The sequence below is a fragment of the Lepisma saccharinum genome, chromosome 20 (assembly GCF_977018435.1).
Source record: "Lepisma saccharinum chromosome 20, izLepSacc3.1, whole genome shotgun sequence".
In the NCBI taxonomy this organism is placed as follows: domain Eukaryota; kingdom Metazoa; phylum Arthropoda; class Insecta; order Zygentoma; family Lepismatidae; genus Lepisma; species Lepisma saccharinum.
The window spans coordinates 6188249-6213128 of NC_139248.1; the positions used below are offsets into that span (position 1 = coordinate 6188249).

The 24880-nt window shown below is 37.4% G+C and overlaps 1 long non-coding RNA gene across 2 annotated transcripts in view; it reads right to left on the minus strand.

Moving 5' to 3' along the window:
• The window catches only part of LOC146003558 (uncharacterized), a 54985-nt gene that overhangs the window by 26976 nt on the left and 3129 nt on the right, over nt 1–24880 (minus strand). For both annotated transcript variants that reach the window (XR_014443829.1, XR_014443830.1), the window contains exons 2-4: nt 23054–23196; nt 16255–16382; nt 12446–12595 (exon numbers count right to left, since the gene is read on the minus strand). This is a non-coding gene — a long non-coding RNA (uncharacterized LOC146003558). The remainder of the gene's footprint in view (nt 1–12445; nt 12596–16254; nt 16383–23053; nt 23197–24880) is intronic.

A 24880-nucleotide genomic window follows, 5' to 3' on the forward strand; every position in this document is an offset into this window, starting at 1 on the left:
GAAGCTGGGGGTGACATGATCAGCACCATGCCCCTGGCTGCCTTTAACTCCCAGAGTTTCCTCCAGGTACCCACTTTACGCTGGGTGGGCACCGGAGCGACTTGAACAGGTTGAAAAAGTCCTGGTTCTCCCCTGCCGGGGATCGAACCCAGGTCTCTCGCATAGTAGTCAGACGCCTTAACGACTGAGCTACCACGGCTTAGTTAGGTTACACATGTTAATATAATAATTTTTGTTGGTGAAATATGCAAATGATATGCATTCACAAACATTTCAACGTTATTATAATTAAAAACAACAATAATTTGCAGATTGAGTCATTTTGTTACTTATGTAGAGTAGGACCATTTTCTGTGGAATTCCCTATTTAAAAATAAAGTAAATCAAACATGAAGGACTGAAAACTTATGAAACCAAAATTGAAGTTGGAGTATTGGGTTTGATGGCATAATCATTTGCATGATGTTTTTTTTTTGTTTGTTTGCTATTTGAGTGTGTATTCAACAAATTATTAATAACAAAAAGCAGTGAAAGTACTCAAGATATGGTTTTTCATTTATGAAGGCCATACTTTAGGATCAAGTATCTTTTATTTGTTGTTTTCTCATCCGGAACTCCATTTTATATTACATAAAACATCAAAATCAGTTGATTAAGAGAATTCACCATAATTCTTGAGGAGGTAGTCAGTCAAGGGGCCCAGAATTTTTTGTCAGCGCCCCTGTTTATATTTGAATTTGAATGCAATAACAGTCAACTGAAAGCACATTACTTTAAAAAGAATTAGAGTAATCAGTGCAATTGGAACCATAATTTCTAAAATTGGCGAGTAACTTGTTTAAATTCTACAAATAATCCATATAATTACAGAGCATTCATTTTGACTCTGGACCAAGATAGCACGTGATTGCAGATGGCGCGGAAGCTGGCATTTTTGATCAGTGATGTCTCACTTATTTTTAAGTACATATCTTTAGCATGCAGACAATTCTATAGTGCCTTTTTCAGTCGAGTAGCCCGCGGACCGGCGACTAGCTTGGTGAGAAGTAAGATCGCATTTGCTAGCATTTAGACCCACAGCTGTGCGCTGACTTTCCACTGGAAGAATCAGTGCTTCATTGTCCAGATAGCTGGTGTCTAGTTTGCATATGTTTGTGAAGTGTTAAAGAGTTAACAAGTGTTTTGGATATTTTTGTCTTAAGTTTACGTATTACTGGTGCTTTTCTGCAGTCTAATAATGCCATGCTATCTGTATAATTTAAAATAATGCATTTTTATGCATGACACTTAAGTCATAACAAATTCTTCTAGGGAAGTTAAAATATGTTTGCAGCAGAATTCTCAGATTTTCCTGTTTCACACAGAGACAGTGCTCGGATACTTGTGAACAAATTTAGGGAATCAGGATCTGTTTTTGATAAGCAGCAAAGGGAAAAACATGTGCGCTTAATGAGGAAAAATGAAGAATGATCAAAAATCCTTCCAGCACCTTGCAAAAGAAACAGACATTTTATGTGTGGCGAGCTACCAAGCTTTTTCATACCTGAAACCATATATTAGAAGAATTGAAAGATAATATCAGGCGGGAAATAGAAGCAAATTTGAAAGAGGAACTGATACGTGTTAGTGAAAATTTCCTTTAAAATGCTGTAAATGTGTGGATGCAGGAGGAAATGATTTCCAATACCTCATGTAACAAGGTACGTGCTCATTTTAATTGTAACTCTCAATGTAATTGTATGAGCTTCTTTCATTACATAGCTAGTGGCTCCAGTTCCATCGATATTGCATCCTGATTGTCAGTAGACGCAATCTTACTTTCCGCCATGCTAACCGAGGTTCCGTAAATGATGACAACTGAAAAAGACACTGTATTGCATAACGAGTACTAGTACCGAATCTCTGCCACAGGCTGCGAGAACCAGTGTTGCTAATGGAACACATAGAAAAATTGCTACAGTTCGCCGAGGCACAGCTGTTACGCAGAACGAGGAAATTAGAGAGTTCTATCTAACGTTGCATTTTAAACATCATGCATTATAACGAGGGCTGGGATTAATATGTACTAACAAATGGTTTTATATGTACATACATATGGACTAAAACTTTGCAAAATATGCACTAACACATGCGAAAATTACCCAAAATGATGCAAAGAAGACTTCTTCACAGTGATTCATTATTTGTGTGATTTGAAATAAAGTAAAAAATTTATTATTTTTCCATTGCACTAATGAACCTGGTGGCATTTTAACTGTTCACTCCCAATAACCACGTCCACACTGGTACTGCACTTGCAACAACATGTGACACATGACTGACACTACCACTGGTTTTAGAATTAATAACCGCAAAAATTGAACCACAAACACTTCTCCTTAAGCAGTACTATTGCCTCGCTGTGAAGGGTGACAGTCGGCTGCTTTTGTTGTACATTTACAAACGATGCCAGCTTCCACAACAATAACAGGTACATATATTGCCATCAGACAATAATCTGTGCAGCTTCTTCTTTTGTTATGAACTTGCCACCCATCAAAGCATGCCAATTTTAACAAAGAAAACAATATGCATCGCATTAAGCAGCAAAAATAACAGCTTCCTTCCTTTGCACAATTCCTACGAGAACACATGCTGGAGCCGAGAGTTGAAATGCTCATGAAGCCACATAATTTATTTCTTTTGAACAATTCTAAAATGATGAAATATGAACAATAGTACTGGAGGCATTATGGAATTTAACGTTCACTAACCAAACACATACACTTACACACACACACACACAATACATGCACACAATGTCAAACTGATCAAGAACTTAAAATAATATTATGGTGCTTCCAATCCGACAAAACTAACTGCCACTTTGTATTTCTCCTTCCGTGATAGAAAGAGTGCTTCATTAATACAGTTGGCAACACTAGTTACTAGCTAGTTAACGAAAATGAACTGCTTAAATGCAGCAACCATTATGTCATGCTATATTGCCACATTAATGTCCCTGTCGAATGATGTGAACCATGAGCTGGAACGTTATTCAATTGTTTTCAATGATGTTTGCACGAGTGTCCTCCTCCGTAGCCGAGCGGGTTAAGGCGTTCACTCGTCTTGAGATCGTTCGCTGCGGGACGGCGTAGGTTCGAATCCGGCTCTGGTCGGAATTTATTCGGCCTACGTATAGGGCCAGTGGCAACCCACCATCGTGAGGAAATTGGGGAGCTCCGAGTGAGTGAGCGTAATCCGGTCACGGAGACCTACTATAACGGCTGGGGATACGTCGGGCCGACCCCCCGACTATTCCAATACCGGTTGAAGATCTCCACGCTTAGAGGTGACGAATGAAAGCGTGGGAGGGAGACCGGCAGTCGGTAGGTACGCCTAGGCCCTTCATGGGCTGTTGCGCGACGGATTATTATTATTATTGCGCGAGTGTGTCCAGGAATGGAATGACTATTGGCAACAATGGCGAAGGTGGGCGAGCAGGGTAGAACATGTGATGCTAAAAGGAAGGGAGCCGAAACGAAAATTGGGATCTGTGCCGTGGCAGAGACTGCTGTGTTGGCCTCTAACCTGTGTTATAAGTGAGTTGTTCCAAGTGGTGGCCAACTGCATTCACGCATTCCTGGCATCTTTTGATGAAATTTTGATCTACATGTTTGTTCTGTTTGCAAGTTGTTTTCCTGCCATTGTTAACCTGGCAGGCTGGGCACTTAAGGGCATGCGATACAATTTCCACGGGAGTCTTCCCAAGCACTTCCGTCCATGGCAGTGTGCCAACTTAGTTCTCTTGGAGCCAGATCTGGCTCTTTCGTGCACTCTAGCCGGACCATGTGGCCGAGTGGGTAGCACATCGCGCTGCGACGCCATGGGTCCCGGTTTTGAATCCCGCTCGGGCTTGGTTGTTTTCAAATGTCCATTCATCAATTTCATCACTCATCCCCATCTTCACAAATTAGCCAAGAGGCACAAAACGCAAAGTAAAATAAACTAAATCAATCAATCAATCAATCAATCTTTCGTGCACTCGTTCGGCTGTGAACTGGGATGCCCACCCCCCATGCCCCACTAGGATGCCATCTCTGGTTCCGACCCACATAGACCACCTTTTGTCATAATTATACATTTTGCACGTGACGTGATATTGTTATATTGGCTGCATCGCCCCAATCTCTCTTATCTCCCCGGCTACTTCTTTATAGCACAATGTTAGACGTGAAATTGACATAATATTGTCGTCAAGGAATTCTTTACTTTCGATTTCATACCACCATTGGTAGATTATTGAGATGGGCGATGCCGCAGGATCTAGATGTTGAAAACTAAGAATAAATTGTCATCAATTTAGAGTTAACGATAATAGCAGTGCCCCACCCCTTTGACAACTAACATTACCCTAGAAGGAACTTTATCCAGCCATCGCAAATCTAGCTCCATGAGAGTCAGTTTTAACTCCATTTAAGGTGAAATTTAGTTATTTTATGCCCATCAAGTTTGGCAACACTGCCAGGAGGCAAGGAAAAAAGCATTGATCATATGGGATTATGATTTGATTCATTCTCTTGTGAATATAAAACTTCCAATGGAATAGAAAGAGATGTCAACGGGAAGAGGGCAGTTTGAAGATGAATTTCACCAGCGGAAAAGTCGAAACTTCCATTTGATTAGCCGTAACTTGATGTTGAAGTTGATTTCCCATAAGGAATACATGGGATTCCGAAAATTATTATTCATCATATTTTTCAAACATGGTGTCCAGCTTAATAATCAACATAACAAAACGTTTGCACTTGCAACATGGAGAGAAATTCATACTCTTGGATACACCCAGGGTTTGTTTTAACTAGCAGTGCCCATTCGGGCGATACTGAAATAAATGCACAATTGGTGCGTAATTGTATCTCCTCGCCTTAAGTTCGAATTTTAATTGTTTTAAGGCATGTAATTAGTAATACATCCATTGATTAATATAAAGGTAAAGGTAAAGGTAAAGTGCTCCTTTGTGCATAGCACTACGCCATGAAGGCGTATAGGGGGTGTGGGGGTAACGCCCCACACTTTCTTGATCCGGTAGTGAGTAGGGGTGATGTGATCAGCATCACGCCCTTGACCGCCTTTACCCCCCAGGGTTTCCCCTAGGTACCCATGTTATTCGACGCTGGGTGGGCGCCGGGGCCGCTTCCATCGTTAGAAAAGTTCCCGGATTTGAACCGGCCGGGGATCAAACCCGGGACCTTTAGCATGGTAGTCAGACGCGTTACCGACTGAGCCACCGCGGCCACTGATTAATATAATTTTATTAATTTTGAACATTTGAATTGAATCACATATTTGATAAAAACTAGGAAAAAAACACTGAATATGAAGCTGAAACGTATGACAGCAATTTGAGTAAAATTTACCCAGGCAGTGTATCTACAGCCATGCGAGCGGTACTAAGGAACTAACAGACAGCCGATTCAAGGTGCCGACACTCGGAAGCATTGCAGGCAAAATTGTTGTTCACTTATCAGTACAGTTCTGTTCGTTTCACCATGTCAGGGTCATTTTTCTCTGTTTAATTTAAGTGTGTGTATGAGCGCATTTGTCCAGTTTCATAGATTACATCAGTGTAATCCCAGTATGTGTTTGTGTGTGTTGAATAAGATTGTGAGAACATTGATAAAAAAATGCCAGCCAAGGTTTGTTAGAACAAAAAACATTTATGTATGACACTTACATCACAGCTACAGGTACAGAAACAGTTAGGCAATTTGTTCTGAAATTAAGAGAAACAATACTTAAAAGAATTACGAAAGAGGAACTTTGGCATGTCAAACAAAATTTCATCAAAAGATGCTGGGAATGTGTGAATGTAGTTGGCCCGCACTTTGAAGAACTCTTATAACACAGGTTAGTAGTTGTTATGCAATATGGTAAATATAATTATCTGCATGCCTAAGATATGTGCATGGAAATAAGTGGAACGTCACAGATTGAAAATACAGGCATCCGTGCCAAGCCATAACATCTGCGAACATGTCCTATCTGTACAAATAACCCAACTTTTCCTTAAATGGTACATAACTCAAAAATAGATCTTAAAATCATGTACAGTAAAACTTCTCCTAAAGGACACCTCTAAATTACGGACATTTTTAAATTTGCCAACAAAAATACATGGGGTTTAATGGAAATATTACTTCTCAATATCCGACAAGGACAGTGAAAACTACCTCCCCAAAGCAAATAAAACTTCTTAATAATGGACAGCCTGAAAGAAAACGATTGTAATTCTTGGAATTGACACAACAATGGCCAGTATTTCAGAGCACCATGCATTGTTTCATGCTACACTGAATGTATTTCTTTTTAAAAGTGCAGACAGTGAAAAGAAAAAGAAAAAAAAGAAGCATTATGTTCATAAAGTATATACTGTAATATGCATATCCTATTGTGTAACATCCTACACTTTTTTCTGAATAGACACACTTCTTAATAATGGACATTTGTTTTTTACCCAGGCCTCTCCATTATTGAGAAGTTTAACTGTATTATATTATGAAAATTTGATATTTTTTTTCCTCCCCCAAAAATTCCTATAATGAAGAGTTCATCATGATACACCCTCTGAGCACCAATCTTGAACAAGGTGTTGAGCATTAAGTACAAACAAAAGGAAACATTAGACACAGTTGCCGTCACTTATTTGGTCATCAGTTCCTGTTACATGATAATGCCAGGCCTCACACCAAAGAAGAGTACTCACTACTTGATGGATCTCTCACCTTGTGATTTATTTGCTTTATCAACTGAAAAGAAGCTATGTCTGGTTGCTTTGAAAATTTGTCATGTAGTTTGCTTGTGATGTTGCCTAGATATTCTCAATAGTTTTGTGCCTACATAAGCTTATTAAACTATTGATAATATCTAGATGACAGCAAAACCAAACCACACCAAGATTCACATGAATGCTCTAAAGGGAATTCTAAGCATATGTAATTTTGCAGATTTTGGAATATCATAGCAGTTTTTCGAAATGAGAGGAAAATTCGTTTTGATTGATTGATTGATTTGGTGTTTTAGAGTCCACTTTATGCACAGTAAGGCTAATCGAGACTGGACCTACAGTTTGAAATGGGATCCGAACCACTCTGCCATGTGCCTGCACCGGGTATCGAACCCAGGACCTCTTGATCACAAGGCGATGACTCTACCACTGCATCGGGGAGGCCCTGAGAGGAAAATTCGAAAACGGCATCAGTCAGGACTTCCAGGACAGTGAGCATGGGCATATCCTTAGCAGGGGGATGCATACCACAAAAGTTAACAACACTTATGTCATTGGGGACTAGAGTACTGTAGGGACAGGATTTCACTCTAGCACCAGTGGTTTGCAGGGACAATGCTAGATAGCATACAGAATCGAGACCTTCTTCGCTCCAGCGAATAAAACTCTCACTGCTCGAAACCCAGTAGTACATGTATAACTGTAATTTATCTATTGTAGTTTGCCCTCAAATATGGATCGTGAAGTGAGAGACGCAGTGAAATCGAAACTCAAGTGAATATGGTCTTCATCCCCATGTTAAAAAGTAGTTCAGCCTATCTTACCAATACACAGTGACATATGAAAATACACTCTGTAAAAAAATAATAGCATCACTGTATTCTTATTACGGATGTTGACAATTTTGAGTTTCGCATGCATGCATCTTTCCTGCACAACTTGAAATCAATTGATTGAAGCATTGGTCTGGTATCATTGCATAGTGTGGTGTTATTCTTTTGTTGATTTAGTATTTGGAGTGTCCGCTAGAGGGTGTTGCAATCAGTTACTGCTGCAAGGCTTTGTAATCAATTGTCAGGAATCTGTAAAACGATTGTTAGTAGTGCAACTTGTGACGTGTTTTATGTTGCAAACTACATGTTCATTATTGACAGTTTGGATATGTTATCATATTTGTGAAGTGTTCTGGTGGTGTGTAGTGTATTTGAGAGTGTTTTCTCGAAAAAAAAAATTTGGAAGAAAGTGTGACATTTCACCACGTAAGCAAGGAATGGTTCTTGCTTTGCATATGGATGGTCATTCTCAGAGAGAAATTGGTCGACAACTTCAACGGCATCAATCCACAGTTAGCCGCTGCCTGCAAAAGTAACAACAACATGGAAAATCATCACTGAGAAGTCACTTTGGCAGAAAGAAAAAGACATCACCTTGACTGGATCGTATGATAAAGGACATGGCACTGAAGAACAGAGGAATGAGTTCACGCGAAATTGCACATAAACTTCAAAATAAGGTGGGAGTTAATCTTACTCATGCTACTGTAGTATCCCGACTAAAGAGATAGGGTGTTTCTAAACGCGTCCCACGTAAAAAACCCAGACTGACTGACGCACATGCAAAAGCTAGACGTGAGTTTGTCACACGTTATGGCGCATGGAATGATACAGATTGGGAACATGTGATATTTTCTGATGAAAAACGATTTAAATTGCTGGGAAATGACAGCTCAGTTAAACTGTGGATGCGGAAGGGAGAAGAACTTGCAAAATCTTGTAGTTTAGAGAGTCAAAAGTCTTGTGGCAGTGTTATGATTTGGGCATGTTTCTCTGCAAAAGGGATTGGCAGGATGCATATTTGCACATGGACCGTTAAGGCTGATCAATATCTGGAAATCCTGAATCGGAAAGTTCTACAAACTGCAGGAGATCATTTTTCTGGACAAAATTTGGACTACTTTATTTTTCAAGACGATAATGCAACCTGTCACCGTGCTCAGGTGGTGAATAACTGGTTTCATGATATGAATATTGAAAGACTTTGGTGGCCGCCCAACTCTCCAGACATGAATCCTATAGAAAACCTGTAGGCTATTATGTGCAAAAAACTTGGTAGTCACACGTATATGTCCAAAGAGGAACTTGTGGCAGCAATTGTACATGTTTGGAATGAAATTGAGGTCAAATATTGTCAAAATCTCATTCATAGCATTCCTCGAAGGTTGGAAGCACTTAGGAAGGCCAGGGGTGCCCACACAAAGTACTAGTCAATGTATTTACTTACTATCATTTCAAATTGACATATCATGATGCATTTAAAACCTTTGTTCAATCTTTTCACTTGTAAAAATTGTCTTTGTGCGAAAACGTTCCACAAGCTATATTTGCAATAATTTTGTTATAAGTTCTGTCAAGTGAATTATGTACGTAACTATAACTTAAATAATAAAAATATATTGTACAGATATAGTGTTTTATATAATTGTTAGGAAAACAAATCGAATTAAATCAATAAAACAACTGATAATTCACGAGCGAAATACTGACGACCAAAAATAATGAAGTGATGCTATTTTTTTTTTACAGAGTGTAGATGATTATGGGCTGAAACTACCAAGGCTGATATTTTACATATATACGTGTGTATGATTATTGTCATATTAAAATGATATTTCATTGTAAACGCTCGAGCGTGGGAGACTTGAACGAGTACAAGTGAGAGAAAGCAGTATCATGCAGTACTCTAGTGGGGATCTTGTATTGGCATCACTTGAATCTTAACTTTAACTCCATGACTTCAAACTGACTACCTGATTTAGTTTCAGTTGTAGAAGATGCATCAAAGGGCAGAAGTGTTTCTCTCCACTCTGGGCCTTCCACAGCTTCCTCCAAGATTCCAACCCGAAGACTGTTTTTCTGCAGATCCTGCAACTGTGCAGGTAGAAAAGAGTTCAGTGCAGAGGGCCCAACATGCAAATTTCACTGATACCAATAAAATATTAAATGTTCCATGAAGAACAGGTATAAAATTAACAACAAAATTGCAGAATTCACCCTAACGTTTGTTTTAATATCACTTTACGTGCATAAAAGAGTAACTGCAACCAAACCTACAGTTTAAAGTGGGATCCGAACCACTACGTGCCTCCACTGGGAATCGAACGTGGGACCCTTCATTACAAGGCAATGACATTACCAGTATGCCATCAGGGAGGACCCTAATTTCACTATTCTTATATTTTGCAAAAAATATTATATTGAAATAGTTTTTGATTTGATTTGCTTTATTTTACTTCGCTTTTTGTGCCACTTTTGGCTAATTTGCGAAGATGGGGATGAGTGATGATATGATGAAATTGATGAATGGACGCTCACAAACATCTATGCCCAGGCCAGGATTCTAACCCGGGATATATTGAAATAGTATTATTATAATTTTGATCATGTTCTGTTGTAAAATTATACTATATAAAGTCTGGAAATAAAAAAATGGAGATTTATATTATAATATTGGTACATAAGTTTCATTTTCCTTATCAAAATGTAACAAGCTATTTGATATAAAGAAATAATTGGATGATCTGTTGGGCTTTAGCAAAGGGGTTGCTTCAGTATCTCTTGATTAGCAAGCTTGCTGTATCAAATACGGTTTACAAATATGTGCAAAATTCAATCTTCCTTTCTCACTGAAATTACAAGAATCATATTTAACAGTCCCCAATTTTACCAGGTGTTTTGGAAAAAAAAATGAAATTCCCTGACCTTATCCAGGTTTTCGAATTTTTTAGATAATATTCCATGACTTTTTTACTTGTGGAACGCTAGATATATTCCAATTAAAATTAGTTAACAATTTGACATTCCTTATGATTAACTTGTATCAGCGCAAAGATGTAATTCAAATTATGTAACCCTCAGGAATAATACAGGGTTTCTACCAAAATAACAAATCCAAATTTCTTGACTTTTTCCTTGACCTTTCTTTTCATTTTCTTAACCTTATTTTCCCTTTTTCTTAACATTTAATCGCCCCCTTCTTAGGTATTGTTGCAAAATTAAGAAAATAGATATTTTTATTCAATGAAAAACCCCTACCACGAGGCTGGTTAAGATAAAAACTGAAGCTGTAATTTAACAAGATATTTAGACTTTAATTAATTATTAATGCATGTAAAAATTAATGCTTCAGACTTCATCCCGGATGGGGAACGGGCACATTACTTTATTTAATATTTTTACAAAACTTCATGCATACAAGAATGTAGTACTTAAGGTGAGGAGGGACAATTTCGCACTAGGCATGCATTTATTTAAATATGGTCACTGCTACTAAAGAAAATCCACGCATAATTTGAGAGTATGAATTTCTCCCCATCAAGCGGAAGCAGTTTTTAAAGTTGATTATTAAGATAGATACCATGTTTGAAAAATGTGATGAATACGTACTTACAGAATCTCATGTATTCCTTATGGAGAGACAACTTCAAATTGAAGTTACGGCTAAACAAATGGGAGTTCCGACTATTTCTAGCGCAAATATCATCTTCAATGGAACGAGTAAAATAATTCTCCTATAAGCGTAATGTATTTCTCCTTGCCTCCTACAGCCATCCTGGCAGTGTTGCCAAACCTGATGTGCATAAAAGAGCTAAGTTGACTTTCAGTGAGCTAGATTTACGAAGGCTGGATAAAGTGCCTCTCATGGTAATTTTAGTTGTCACGAGGGTGGGGAGGGGGTGCTGCTATTACCGGTAACTTTAAAGTGATGACAATCTATTCTTAGTTTTCACCTTCTAGATCTGACGGCATCACCCATCTTAAAAATCTACCGATCGTTGTGTGAATCGAAAATAAAGGATTACCGAATAACAATATTGTCATCTTCACCTCAGTCAAGGCACTATATAAAAGTAGCTGGGGAGGTAAGAGGGGGGGAGGTGAGACGACGCAGCCAATATAATAATATCACGTCACGTGCAAAATGTATATGCATGGCAAAAGTTGGTCTATCTCCGGGGCTAGTGATGCATAGTGTGGCAGGGGGTGGGTGCCACAGTTCGCAGCAAAGCGAGTGCACAAAAGAGTCAGATCTGGCCTCAAAAGAGCTAAGTTGGCAACAGTGCTTCCAGCTGCCTCGGAGAGAAGGACCTAGGGGAAATTGTCCCTCTCCCCCTTAAATACAATGAACAAATCTTAACCACAAATTAATACAATTTTAGATTTCCAAATATTCAATTTTATCAAATCCCAGTACATGTATATAACAATGTAAATTCACTATACTGTAAAAAATAGCAAAATATTTGACCAAAAGCACAATTTCTTGACTTTTCCTTGCCTGCTAGACTACCTGTAATATCTCAAATAACAACGTGAAAAAAGAAATGACCAAATTTGACATAAATTGGTTGCTATTTTCAGAATGACAAAAATGAATGTGCCATAAAAAAATTCAATAGTATAAATATTATCAGATACAGTACTACTGTTCTGAAAGTGGTTATTTATATATAAAAGACAAAAGTATAGTGCATGAGATTTGAAGGTAAAATAGATTTTGAACCACACACCTTTTGCTGTTCCCCTGTAAAAAAAACTAAAACTGTGTAAAGTCTTACCTTCATTAAATTCAATACACAAACACAAAAACACCAAAATAAAAGGATGCAAACAACTATCTTACCCTCAAGCATTAAAGATGAGTTACGTGATTTAGTTCCCATTGCAGGGTATGCATCACAGGGCAAAGGTGCAACGTCTCCACTTGTCCATTCCAGGCTCTGTCCTGTATTGCTCTTCCATAGGCTCCTACACAATTCGAACCCACTACCAGCTGATAAGAAACAATGGCTGCATGTAGATCACTCTCTAGCAGTGACAGGGAAACATATATAGTTTCACAGTATTGACAATTTGTTAATACATGTCCGAGTTGATAATTTTCAAATTGTTACAAAAAAGATGGGGGTTGAAAAGAAGTCCCATTATTTGCAATCGAGAATCTCTTCAATGGTGTAGTTCTGGATCTGATCCCTGACAGGTGCCACTTGAAACTGTATGTCTCGTTCCAATATGCCTATCTGAGTATAAACAGGACTTGAAACAACCTTTGGTTTTGTCTGAAGGTGGCAAAAGTAAAGAGAAGAAAACTTACAGTAAGTGACAAGAAATTTCTTTCTAATAAAGTTTCGTATCCAGATGTGACAGTGAATATTTACTCGTACACATAAATAATTTTAGAAAGGCATCTAAGTGAACTGTGCCTCTAGGTATAAACAGTGAATATTCAAATTCATCTCAGCCTGGTACATTGTACATTGTATGGCAAAGAAAGCGAGTAACGTTGAATTCTTTAAAACATCCACACAAAAGTAGATATCTTGAAAGTCAGAAAAGCAAATGTTATGTATAAAAAAAAAATTAAAAAAAAATATGTATATCATTATAATGATATGTGATGTAACATTTGAATGAGGTATTACTCTTCAACCACTGTTTTCTGATGATATGTTTTACTATTGCATATAATAATGAAAACATAAAAACTTCGAAACAACGTGAGAAAATTAGGGTGGATGGGGATTATACAGGGTGTATCAAAAAGAATCATCAGACTTCAAAAGGCTATATTTAGGAAATTAATCAACATAGAACCTTGCAGTAAGTTGTAAAATGCATGTCGGAATATAGAGATTTACTTACACAATTTTTACAAATGCTCAACATAATTTGTATTCATGTCCAGATATTATTAGAATAATTAAATCAAGAAGACTTAGGTGGGCAGGCCATGTGGCACGAATGGGTGAGTTGCACAGTCACCATATGGACACCACAAGAGAGTGATTTGACACTTGCAGATTTGAAATCTTTGCATGGGCATGTTACAGAAATACGCTATACCTCAACTTTCAGAAGGAACAATCTTCCAGCAAGATAGGAGTCCCATGCAATTTTGCCAAAGAAGTCCTGAGTTTCTTCGATAACAATTTCAATGCAATGGATTGATTGGGAGAGGATCTCGATTCATGACGTGGCCACCATTGTCACCGGACCTTGCTGTGCTCAACTTTTTCTTTTGGGGTTTTGAGGACCAGGTGTATGTTACAAATGTTTGAGATATACCCGACTTATATGAAAGAATTCATGCTACAATCAACAATGTGATGCCACAAATGCTAGAGAACATATGGGCTGAGGTGGAATAAAATTTGGACATTTGCCATGCCATCAATGGTTGAAGTGTACTAGGTATGTACCACACCTTTTTGAGTTTATGTACTACACCTTTTTGAGTTTATGTACGAGGGCAAATCGAAAAGTCTTTGTGCCTATTTTTTTTTTTTCTAGCTAGTTACAAGTGTTATTACCAAAGCTATGCAGCAAGCTTTTCTTGGAACGGCCGTATTGTAACTTCCGATTTATTCCAAGAAACGGCGCTGTTATCAGTTGGCAAAGATGGCCGGAGTGCTCAGGAAGTCCACGCCATATGAGCAGCTAAGTGTTATTTGTTTTTTATGGTGCATAGGACAAACAGCCACAGATATCCACAGGGAAATAGAGCCAGTGTATGAGGACAAGTGTTTATCAGTGTGAAGTATGCAGTGGTGGTGCAAGGAGTTTGAAAATGGACGGGAAAATGTGGAGGACAATGAGCGATCAGGCTAACCTCATTCCTTGCTGACACCGGACATTACCAGTGTTGATGAAAACGTGAAAGCTGATCGACGTTATCATCTCAAGGACATTGCCACTGAACTTGGCATTTCCTATGGTAGTGTTTACGATCTTTTTGGTCCATTGAAAAAGTTCCTGGCAGGACAGAGGTTCAACGACAACACCGAAGTGCAGAACGTTGTTAGTCATTGGTTCCGTGATCAGCCTGTCGCCTTCTATGCAACGGGCATTGCAAAGCTTGTGGTACGGTGGGACAAGTCCCTCAACAGGTGTGGTGACAATGTGGAAAAATAGCAAAAAGTACGTAGAAGATTGTGTATATCTTGTTTTTCTTTTATGGCTTTAAATAGTTAGGCGCAAAGACTTTTTGATTTGCCCTCGTATGTAAGAAGTTTTGGAAATAGATCATTGTAAGTAAAGAAAATATAATTCATTTTACTGTAGCCCTACATGGAACACCCCATATATTTACCTTTAACACGTGGAAAATTTCTTACATAAGCTTTTAAACCAAAATTTAAGTACACTATTATAAACCAGTCTTGTAAGTAGAGCTTACAATATTGGTTTATGAACGCCACCGATCATTGTCCAATGTACCCTTCTGATGACCCGGTTTCCTTCCTGGTTGTATGCAGAGAGGCTGAAGGACTGATTGATTTATTTGCTTTATTCTACTTCGCTTTTTGTGCCACTTTTGGCTAATTTGCAAAGATGGGGATGAGTGATAATATGATGAATAGACACTAACAAATATCCAGGTTCGAATCCCGGACCCCTGGCATCATAGCACGATGTGCTAACCACTCCACCATGGGGGCTGGCGAGAGGCTGAAGAAAAAGAAGGCTGGCAGCTATTTAAGAACATGTGGCCCAGCACGGTCAGTTCACCGCTGGAAATGGTATTGGCGAAGCTCTTTCTAATTGTGTGCTGTACCTGGCAGAGGCAGTGTTGCTATATGAACGGGAAATTTTATGAAAAATATTAAAATTACCGGAAGATCTGAAGTTGTCGGATTCCTGTCTTTGCTTTACTTGAATGCCAGCATTCGTGTGTTATTTCTATTACGTCTAATTAATCCAGATGGGGGTTATACAGAGTGACACAGGGAAGTGTACTCATTTTTTAATTAACAGTATACAGTTAATGTGACACCAAACTTTATTCCTGGGGTTTGAATAGGTGTGGGAAGTAATGCCATTTGTGTTACGTAGAGAAAATCACATCTGGAAGGTGATATCCATTTTCCAGTGAAGCTGCCCCACACACGTTTCAATGTCTCCTGAGTGATCTACTGCACCTCAATACGAATAGTTGCACTACTGGCTGCATATGTGAAGGGCAGACCGAAAGTTTCAGAAGAGCAGAAATGAAGGAATACAACAAAGTGGATGAAGCCGAACTGTTGCTATGCAAGGGGATATTCTTGTGGACTTGTGCGAATCAATGGGGATTTCCTCCTCAACAAAAAAATATCCCCGGCAAAAGGAAATTATTTTTATCACTGCCAGATAACTGTAAAATAAATGGCAATAGATCACACACATTATACAACAAAAAAAATACTGTTTGGTGTGCAATTAACTGTGTAATGTTCATTCAAAGATGAGTACACTTTCCTGTGTCACCCTGTATAATAAATATGTACAATAAATAGGATTTGTTGGGGAAAACTAGGTCACATTTTCAGGATATGCTACTGATGAATACCACTAAAGTTAACAACACTTATGTTGGTGGTGGACTTTATTGGCTTCATCACTTCAAGCTTAATTTGAACTCAATGAAGTAAACATGAATTCAAGCTGACTTACCGGATTTAGTTCCAAATGTAGAGGCCCATATTAGAGGATGTAGGGGCAACTTCTCCACTTATTGATTACAGCCTCACTCTGGGTCTTATCCAGCTTCCTCCATGATTCCAACCCATGTGCTACAGATCCTGTAATTGAAAAAAACACTTTAATAGGGATGGACTATGTATATTCAACAATTAAAATTTCAACAATTCTAATAACCATCTGACAAAAAATTGCTAATGTTCAATGAAGCACAATAATACAGGGTGGCACACAAAAAAACAGCCTGGGTCAGCAGCATATGCTACCAGTTTTTCATGTGCCAACCTGTAGTTCATTCAGCAGGTGGCTGCAATAGGTGTTGCCTTAGAAAAAGAAACTACATAGTTTGATATTTACTTTACATAATCTACATTAATTATATGTAAATATATATACAGGAATAGACAAAAGGTTTAAAGTTATGAGTGCATACAGCACCATGCCATGAAGGCACATTTAGGGGATATATAAGGCTGCACATATTCTCGATCTCAGACATTTTGGAGGTGATGTGATCGGCACCATGCACTGGCCACCATTTACCCACTGGGACCCATTGATTTGAAGCTGGGCGAGCCCCAGAGCAAAAAATTATAATGGCATATTTATTGTTCATATTTAATTATGTACATGATACACAAAACCAGTGGCGGCTGGCCAAGTGCAACAAGTGCAGATGTTTTCACCTAATTTTCAAATTAATATTGACATTTTTCATTTGCTTGTTAAATTAAACTATTTCCCAGCAGAACGCCCATGATAATACTCAAATAATACGCCGCTCGGCGCTACGCACGTGAAGAATTCGTCGTAGCATAAACAAACCAAGAGCAGACGCCGCCAGGTTACGGAAGACTTTAGCCGGTTGTCATGGCAACAGTGACGTCACCTAGCGTTGGAATTGAACGGGTGTCGCCATCTAGGTGCAGCAGTTCTCTCGTCGACAGAAAACATTGCATACAGTGGTTGGGCAAAATTGTTGCGTTCTCGCGAGATCTTGTTCCGCGTGTGTGTTTCGCGTTTTCTATCGTGTGTTGTGTTCATGTGTTGAGCTGTGGTTTGTACGATGAACCCAGTAAATTACTCTCAGTGTGTAATTTGTTGCAGCCACCATTTTCCAGATGGACGGATGAAGACAAGAAAGACGTTTTAAATTGGGGGGGGGGCACTGACACTTACTATTTGTTTTTCATTGCCTATAAATGTACTTCTTCACCTGTTATTTTAGGCACGAGCTGCTACTGCACAAAACACACAAGCATTAAAAAACATTAACTGTACCCATTATTTAAAAAAGGTAATAGAAATTTCCGTAATCGAACTGTTTAAGTATTTAAAACAATTTTTTTAGAACTAATTTTAAAAATTCATGTGCTAGGCGAAATTTTTCAGGTGCCATGGCGAATGTATTTTTCTACCCTTGGTGGGGACCTTGTACTGGCTTCATCACTTAAAGCTTAACTAGAACGCAATGAACTAACAGGTTGTCTACAAAATTCCCCAACTTTTCCAGACCAAGAACCAAAATTTTCCAAACCACGTCATTACAGTAATTCATGTATTCAAAGATTCATGTAAGAAGTGAAACATCATGCTTAGAATCCCCCTTAAGCAAGTTTTTATAATATATATTCAATTCACATGTTAAAAGTAATAACAAGAAGGGAAAGTGAACAGATGGAATGGGTATCATGAGTTTTTACTTAAGTGCCCAATACTGACGAATCGTTTACAAAGAATCCTTTTGTACATTAAAAATTGTAAGAATTATTGCATAAATAATACACAATTATGGTAAAATTTAGTAATATCGGTATTACTTCTAATACAGGATTGCTGTGTTTTTTTGATAATGAAATTCTCTAACATTTCCAGCTTTTCCAGTACCAAAAAGGTTTTTTCCAGACATATTTATTGGCATTATTTTTGCTTTTGAACCTTGTGTTTTTCAATTAAATATACAGGTCCATTAGTTACTGGGCCATTTCATCTCAAATCATACAGGTAAGTAATAAATATGTCAACTTCGAATTTCAAAATCAGCTGAAAATAATATATGTTAAAAGACCACATGATACATGTCCAAAAATAAAATATTTTCCTTTTCTGTTGTTTCGTTAGTGTTACAAGCTCACAAAGAAAGACACTATTTGATAAAAAAAATTACGCAAGGTAAATAATGCAATATTCAAACCATTATAAATCAAAAACTAAAAATGGTACAGACTTATGGTTTGATTTATTTGAAAGCTTGTTCAAAGTACTTCCAAAACCTTATTAACGAACATATTGATGAAGCCCTCTTCAACTCTAAAATTAAGAATCAAAATACAAAAAATTGAAATTTTTTCAAAGTTCTAATATATATATATATATATTTTAACTGAAGGACCACAGGATATGAGTTTTGATGTGATGACAGAATATGAAACCTGGAATAAATATTTGCAATGCCATTTCTGCACTAACTTCTAACGTTATGTAGAAAATTCTTTGTAAAAATTTTTAAAAATCCTTTTTGACCTCTTTCTGTAATCATTTTATCAAAAACACTCATCTCAAATTTCTGAAAATTGAACAATATAGTCTTTGGTTACTGTACTTGCAGGAGATGCATTCAGACCGGGCAATATTTTTGTGTGCAACCAAGGAGATTTTTTTAAAAAAATTCCTCCATGTTTTACAATTCTTGGGGTTTTTAGTGTAAAATATGTTACACTGTCAACACTGTTTCTGGCTGCTGCTTATCAGGAAACCTGTAGAGCATCAAACATATTATTGATAACATCTTGTGCATGCATGCATGCTTGCTTGTACGTATGTGTGTGCGTAGTGGTGAGGAACCACTTAAAATAGGGCCATTCCATACCCTTTCGAACATCCCTTGTCACACAATATTTTCTTTAAATATTAATAACTTACTTCTATATCCTTCAAGTGTTCAAAATCGAAATTTTAGACTTGATGTAGATCTGTCTTACATCTTACAGTTTTCAGACATTTATGAAAATCGATATGTAAAAAACCAAAATTACTTTTCTTCAGAAATAAATGCCCTTTCATTTTCTTGATAACTATTTTTGCTCCAAAACTAGTAGTTTCCATGCTACACTACAATAAATAAGTTTGAAAATTGTTAAATATATGAGTTGCCTGGGTGGTCCTTTTTTTGATAAACTCTCCAAAATTGAAGATTTTCTTTTAAAACAATCTTGACTCTCCATGACCCAAAATAGAGGGCAGAGAAAAAATCTTAAATTTACCAATGAAATTATACAAGAATTTATATAGATTTTCATAAACGTTTGAAAACTAAAATCACTGCATCCAACAAATTAAAAATGGCCAACAGATCTACATGCAAGTCTGAAATTTCGATTTTGAACACTTACAGGATATAGAAATAAGTTATTAATATTTTTTAAAAATTATTATGTGACAAGGGTTGTTCGAAATGATATTGAATGGCCCTATTTTAAGTGGTTCCTTACCACTATGCATACTCATATGCACAAGCGAGCATGCACTTATGCACAAAATATTATCAATACGTTTGATGATCTACAGGTTTCCTGATAAGCAGCAGCCAGAAACAGTGATGACAGTGTAACATATTTTACAGTAAAAAAACAAAAAATGTTGGAACATGGGAGGATTTTTTTTTATAAATTCTCCCTGGTTATAAACAAAAATATTGCCGTCTGATTGCACATTCCGAAAGTACAGTAACCAAAGACTATATTGTACAATTTTCAGAAATTTTGAGATGGGTGTTTTTGAGAAAATGATTTCTCAAAGAAGAAAAAAAAAAGGTCCAAATGGATTTTGATTTTTAATTTTAGAGTTAAAGAGTGTTTCATGAATATGTTCCTTAATTCATTAATAAGGTTTTGGAAGTGCTTTGAACAAGCTTTCAAATAAAGAGGACCTTAAGGGGAATTGACAATTTCTCACCAGTTGCGCATTTATTTCAATATCATCAGAATGGGCTCTGCTACTAAAAAAAAAACGTAGACTATACAACAGAGTATAAATTTCTGTTCATGTTGCACGTGGGAGCGATTTTTTAAGATGATCTCAATATTCCACAGATGGTCGTATGAAATAGAAAAGAAAGTATTCCCGGATAACAATATTGCCATCTTCACTTCAGCCATGGAAATTTATAAAAGTAGCTGGTGAGGTAAGAGAGGTGGGGTGTCACAGCCAATTTAATAATATCACGTCACAAAAATGTATGCTCATGGCAAAAGTTGGTCTTTGTGGGTCCGCAGCCAGTAATGGCATCATAGTGGGGCAGGTGCCAGTTAATAGCCAAACGACTGTACAAAAGAGCCAAATCTGGCTCCAAAAGAGCTAAGTTGGCAACAGTGCTCTCCACCTGCCTCAGAGAGAAAGGACCTCGGGGAAATTGTCCCTCATCCCCTTAAGTCTTTACCATATTTTGTTTTTGATTTATAGTGGTTTGAAAATATTTCTCTCCCGGAGATTTTTTTGCCAGATAGTGTCTCACTTTGTGAGCTTGTAACACTGTAACAAATCAACAGAAAATAAAAATATTTTATTTGTGGACATGTGCCATGTGGTCCTTTAACATATATTTTTTTCAGCAAAATCCTTGATGGTTAGTGGACAGCAGCTGTATGATCTAAGATGAGAAGGGTCTACTATGAATATTCACTATTACCACTTTTTTAAAAGCAAATTTCGTTCTACATGCACAAAAACACATGAAAATTCGAAGGCTAATGTAAAATTACAAGCGGCCTCAAACATATCAGGTGCTATAATCACTTGTGTCTAGCCTTCAGGCAAAGGTAACAGAGGTACATAATTTCACCATAACATATCTACGCGATCTAAAAACAACAGAAAATGTCATAAACAAAGTTATTTCCATAAATCATACAAAAGTTTTCACATTCCAGCAGATTTGCTACATAATTACCACATGCAACAAGAATTTCTCCAGATGCTGTGTGCTTATATAAACAATAAAGCAGCACTTTCTACGACACTGTATTCGATTTCTGTACTATTCATGTACTTACTACTATTATGCAGTACCAACCGATATCAGCCAGGCTAACTTTCTTTAAGAAAAATATACACTACTTGTATAATCTTGCTAACAACATTTCTTGTCTTCCTACACCAAAATGTAAATGCCAACAAGGCCAAGATCTGTAAAATAATATTCAATGATGTTCATTAGGCTCTAAGATAGGAAGAGCAAGGGAAAAAATAGATGCACTCATGAGGTGAAGTTCATACGAAAGGATATGTAATATGTAAACAGCAAACACACATAAAGATCTCTTGATTTAAAATGCAATGCTTTCTATAGGCAACATTTTTTGGAGAATAATATACAAAATGCTAATCATGTTGAACCATAGTGACATTATCATTAAGCTGTAAATAAACATGGCAGCTGATATTTGCAAACTATCATTAAAAAAAATTGCCAAAATTCACGTAAAAAGACTATTAAAAAAAAGTTTAAGTTACAATTAAGTGGCACATCAGAATGTTTTTCTTCACTGGAAGAAAGTTACTGAAATTATTATAGTTTCATTAACACATTCAACATTCTTTTTCAAAGGAGCTTTCCTACAAAAAAAGATATATCTATATGTATGAAGGCAGATTAAGGTGGGTGCTATTGACACTGCAGCATTAGGTCAATTCCTGAAATAGGCCCAGATGAAAACAGACGAGAATTTTCCGAAAAACATACTGGTAATGTGCGAATTACTCACAATTAAATACAAACTTTAGGCTAAAAGACTAAAAATCGGCAACTTACGTGTGTGAGTACTCATACTCACACACGTAAGTTGCCGATTTTTAGTCTTTTAGCCTAAAGTTTGAATTTTCCGAAAGCTGAACAGTTTTCTTTTGCTATATTAACCTGAAAATAAATCTTAGAATGAAATTTGGAGCCCCAAATTCAGACGCCTAGACACAGCGTTAGTTATTATACAGTTACTATTATTCTTTGCGCTGTGACATAACTATAACGTCGTTGTGTTTGTTGTTCACCAAAGATTTCAAGCATCAGGCTCAATTTAGTCTTAATCCGGTCCTGTATGTATGGTGCCAATAATCATACAAGACATTTCAAGCATGTTTTTTTTAAAAAATCATAAGATTGATTTAAATGAAAAATCATGATTTTTACCCACCCTGATCACCAATCAGTACAGCTGGACTACAACTTTATTTTGATATTCTATCTAAAACAGTATAAAAAAGTGAAAATCCAATCTACGAGACTATGTAGACAGAAATTCAAAGGATCCATAATTTGTAACAGACTGACTCGTCATAAGGACGAGAGGAACAAGTTTCTGAACTGAATCTTTTTTGAGGAATGGGAATGAATCACTTGTACATTTTGCAACTTTTCTCTTGCACACTTCAAAATGCACGCAAATTGCCTGAAATTTCCTTTTTTCCCTGTAATATCTATCAAACACAGCCCAAAAATTGCAACAAGAAAGTCGTAAATTCTAATAGCCACTTACTGCAATAGATTTCTACATGAAAATATTTCAAAACGTGATCCCTTTTCCTAGAGTATTGAATATGTATGCATTTTCTGCACAAACTTACAATCACTTGCTACCCCTTATTTTTCATTGTTAAAAAATCTACTTTTAGTGCAAAAATGTTGTCTCTTTTCCAGAAAAGGTAAATTCCCTGATTTATTCCAGGTTTTCCACACTAGTACACACCTTGAACTAAATATGAATTCAAGCTGACTTACCTGATTCACTTCCAATTGAGGAGGCATTACAGGATATAGGCACAACTTCTCCACTTGTTGATTCCAGCCTCACTCCTGGTTTTCTACGCGTAGTTACCTCCATGATTCCAACTCAAAGACTGTTTTCCCAACAGATCCTGTAACTGCACAAAACACTTTAATAAATAAAGACCAATATGAAAATTTCAACAATAACTAGGACCAGGAGGTTACTATTGAAGACAATGCTAAATCTTACAGTAGTCCGTTCACTTCAGTTAGAACCAGAAAACATGGTTTTTATTTTTGCATTTTTTTTTTAATTGAGGTCATTTTTCAGTATTTTCTTTTACCAGTTGTCTCACGATTTTTAAAATGTATTTGATAGCATGAAATGAAGTAAAAATATGAAAACAAATACATATTCTTGAAGCTTTCCTGGCGGCGAATATTGAAAAGGTTTTCTCGGGCAATCAGCCAGGTGATTTCCGGAAAGGCTTCCGAGCTTTCGAGAGCTAACGTCACTCTCATCTTCAGAGAATGAAGTGCAGAGATAAGCCAGGGTGACGTTATATGTATTTGGTGTGGGAAGGGTCCGGTGTAGGTGGCGGGCCAATCACGTGGTGTTTCTCTGACGTCCGCGCTCCCAGTCAAGACCATCCACAAACCGCCATCGAAAGTCAGAAGCCGACTTCGAAACCCCAAAGACGACCTAGGACAGAAGACAACCGGGGTTTACCGTATCGCCTGTGCCTGCGGTAAAGCCTACATTGGACAAACGGGGAGGACAATCAAACAGCGATGCAAAGAACATGCCAGCTACACAACGAATTTTCATCCGGAAAAATCAGGATTAGCAGAACATTCAATCTAGGAGGGCCATAGAATTGACTTCACAACCACAGAGATCAACAATAAATCATCAAATTACTGGGACCGTCTCATCAAAGAAGGAATAGCCATACACGGGGAAAAAGACAACCTGAACAGGGACACGGGACTCGAATTGGACCCAGCCTGGTTAGCGATAGTCGACTGGGATAGTCAACTTCTGAGCTCCTACTAATAACCATCTGATATAAAAATGAAATTGCTCATTAACCAGGTGAACTGATTTTAATAGCAGATACCTGCAAGAAAGAAAAACTTATGTTCTGCTCACATCACCCCCACTCACAACCAGATCAAGAAAGTGTGGGGCGTTACCCCCACACCTCCTATATGCCTTCATGGCGTGGTGCTAAGCACAGGGGAGCACTTTACCTTTTTTTATCCAAAGGGAGGGGGCTTGATTTTTATATTTAACTTCACTTTATGCATGTATAGGCTATCAGGACTGGGCCTACAGTTTAAAGTGGGATCCAAAGCACTGACTCCACTGGGAATCAAATCCATGACACCTTGATTACAAGGTGATAATATTGCCACTAAGTGATCAGGGAGACCCAAGAAAAAAGCAGTTACACATAACACCCAATATCAGTTATATAATTAATGAACAGTTAATGAAAAACCATCACAGGTAAAATGCATGGGACATAAAAATGTACTGCATGAAAGATGCAGTATATATGCATGTATACCTCTAGTGAATTCACATGACATAGCTAGAAAAACACATGTATCATGGCAAGATAGGCAGGTATATAGCACCATGCACCACAATATGCTTGGATATGAAGAAATCTTCTTATCGGTTACAGTACATATTAAAATGCAACTGTAAATACATAATTACACACACTGTAAATTTGCGATTCCCCCCCCCCCAAATGCAAGATCTTGGAAAAAAAAATCAATGACTAGGGAAGGAGGATATGTACTGTAAGCAATATTTCCTGGGCATTG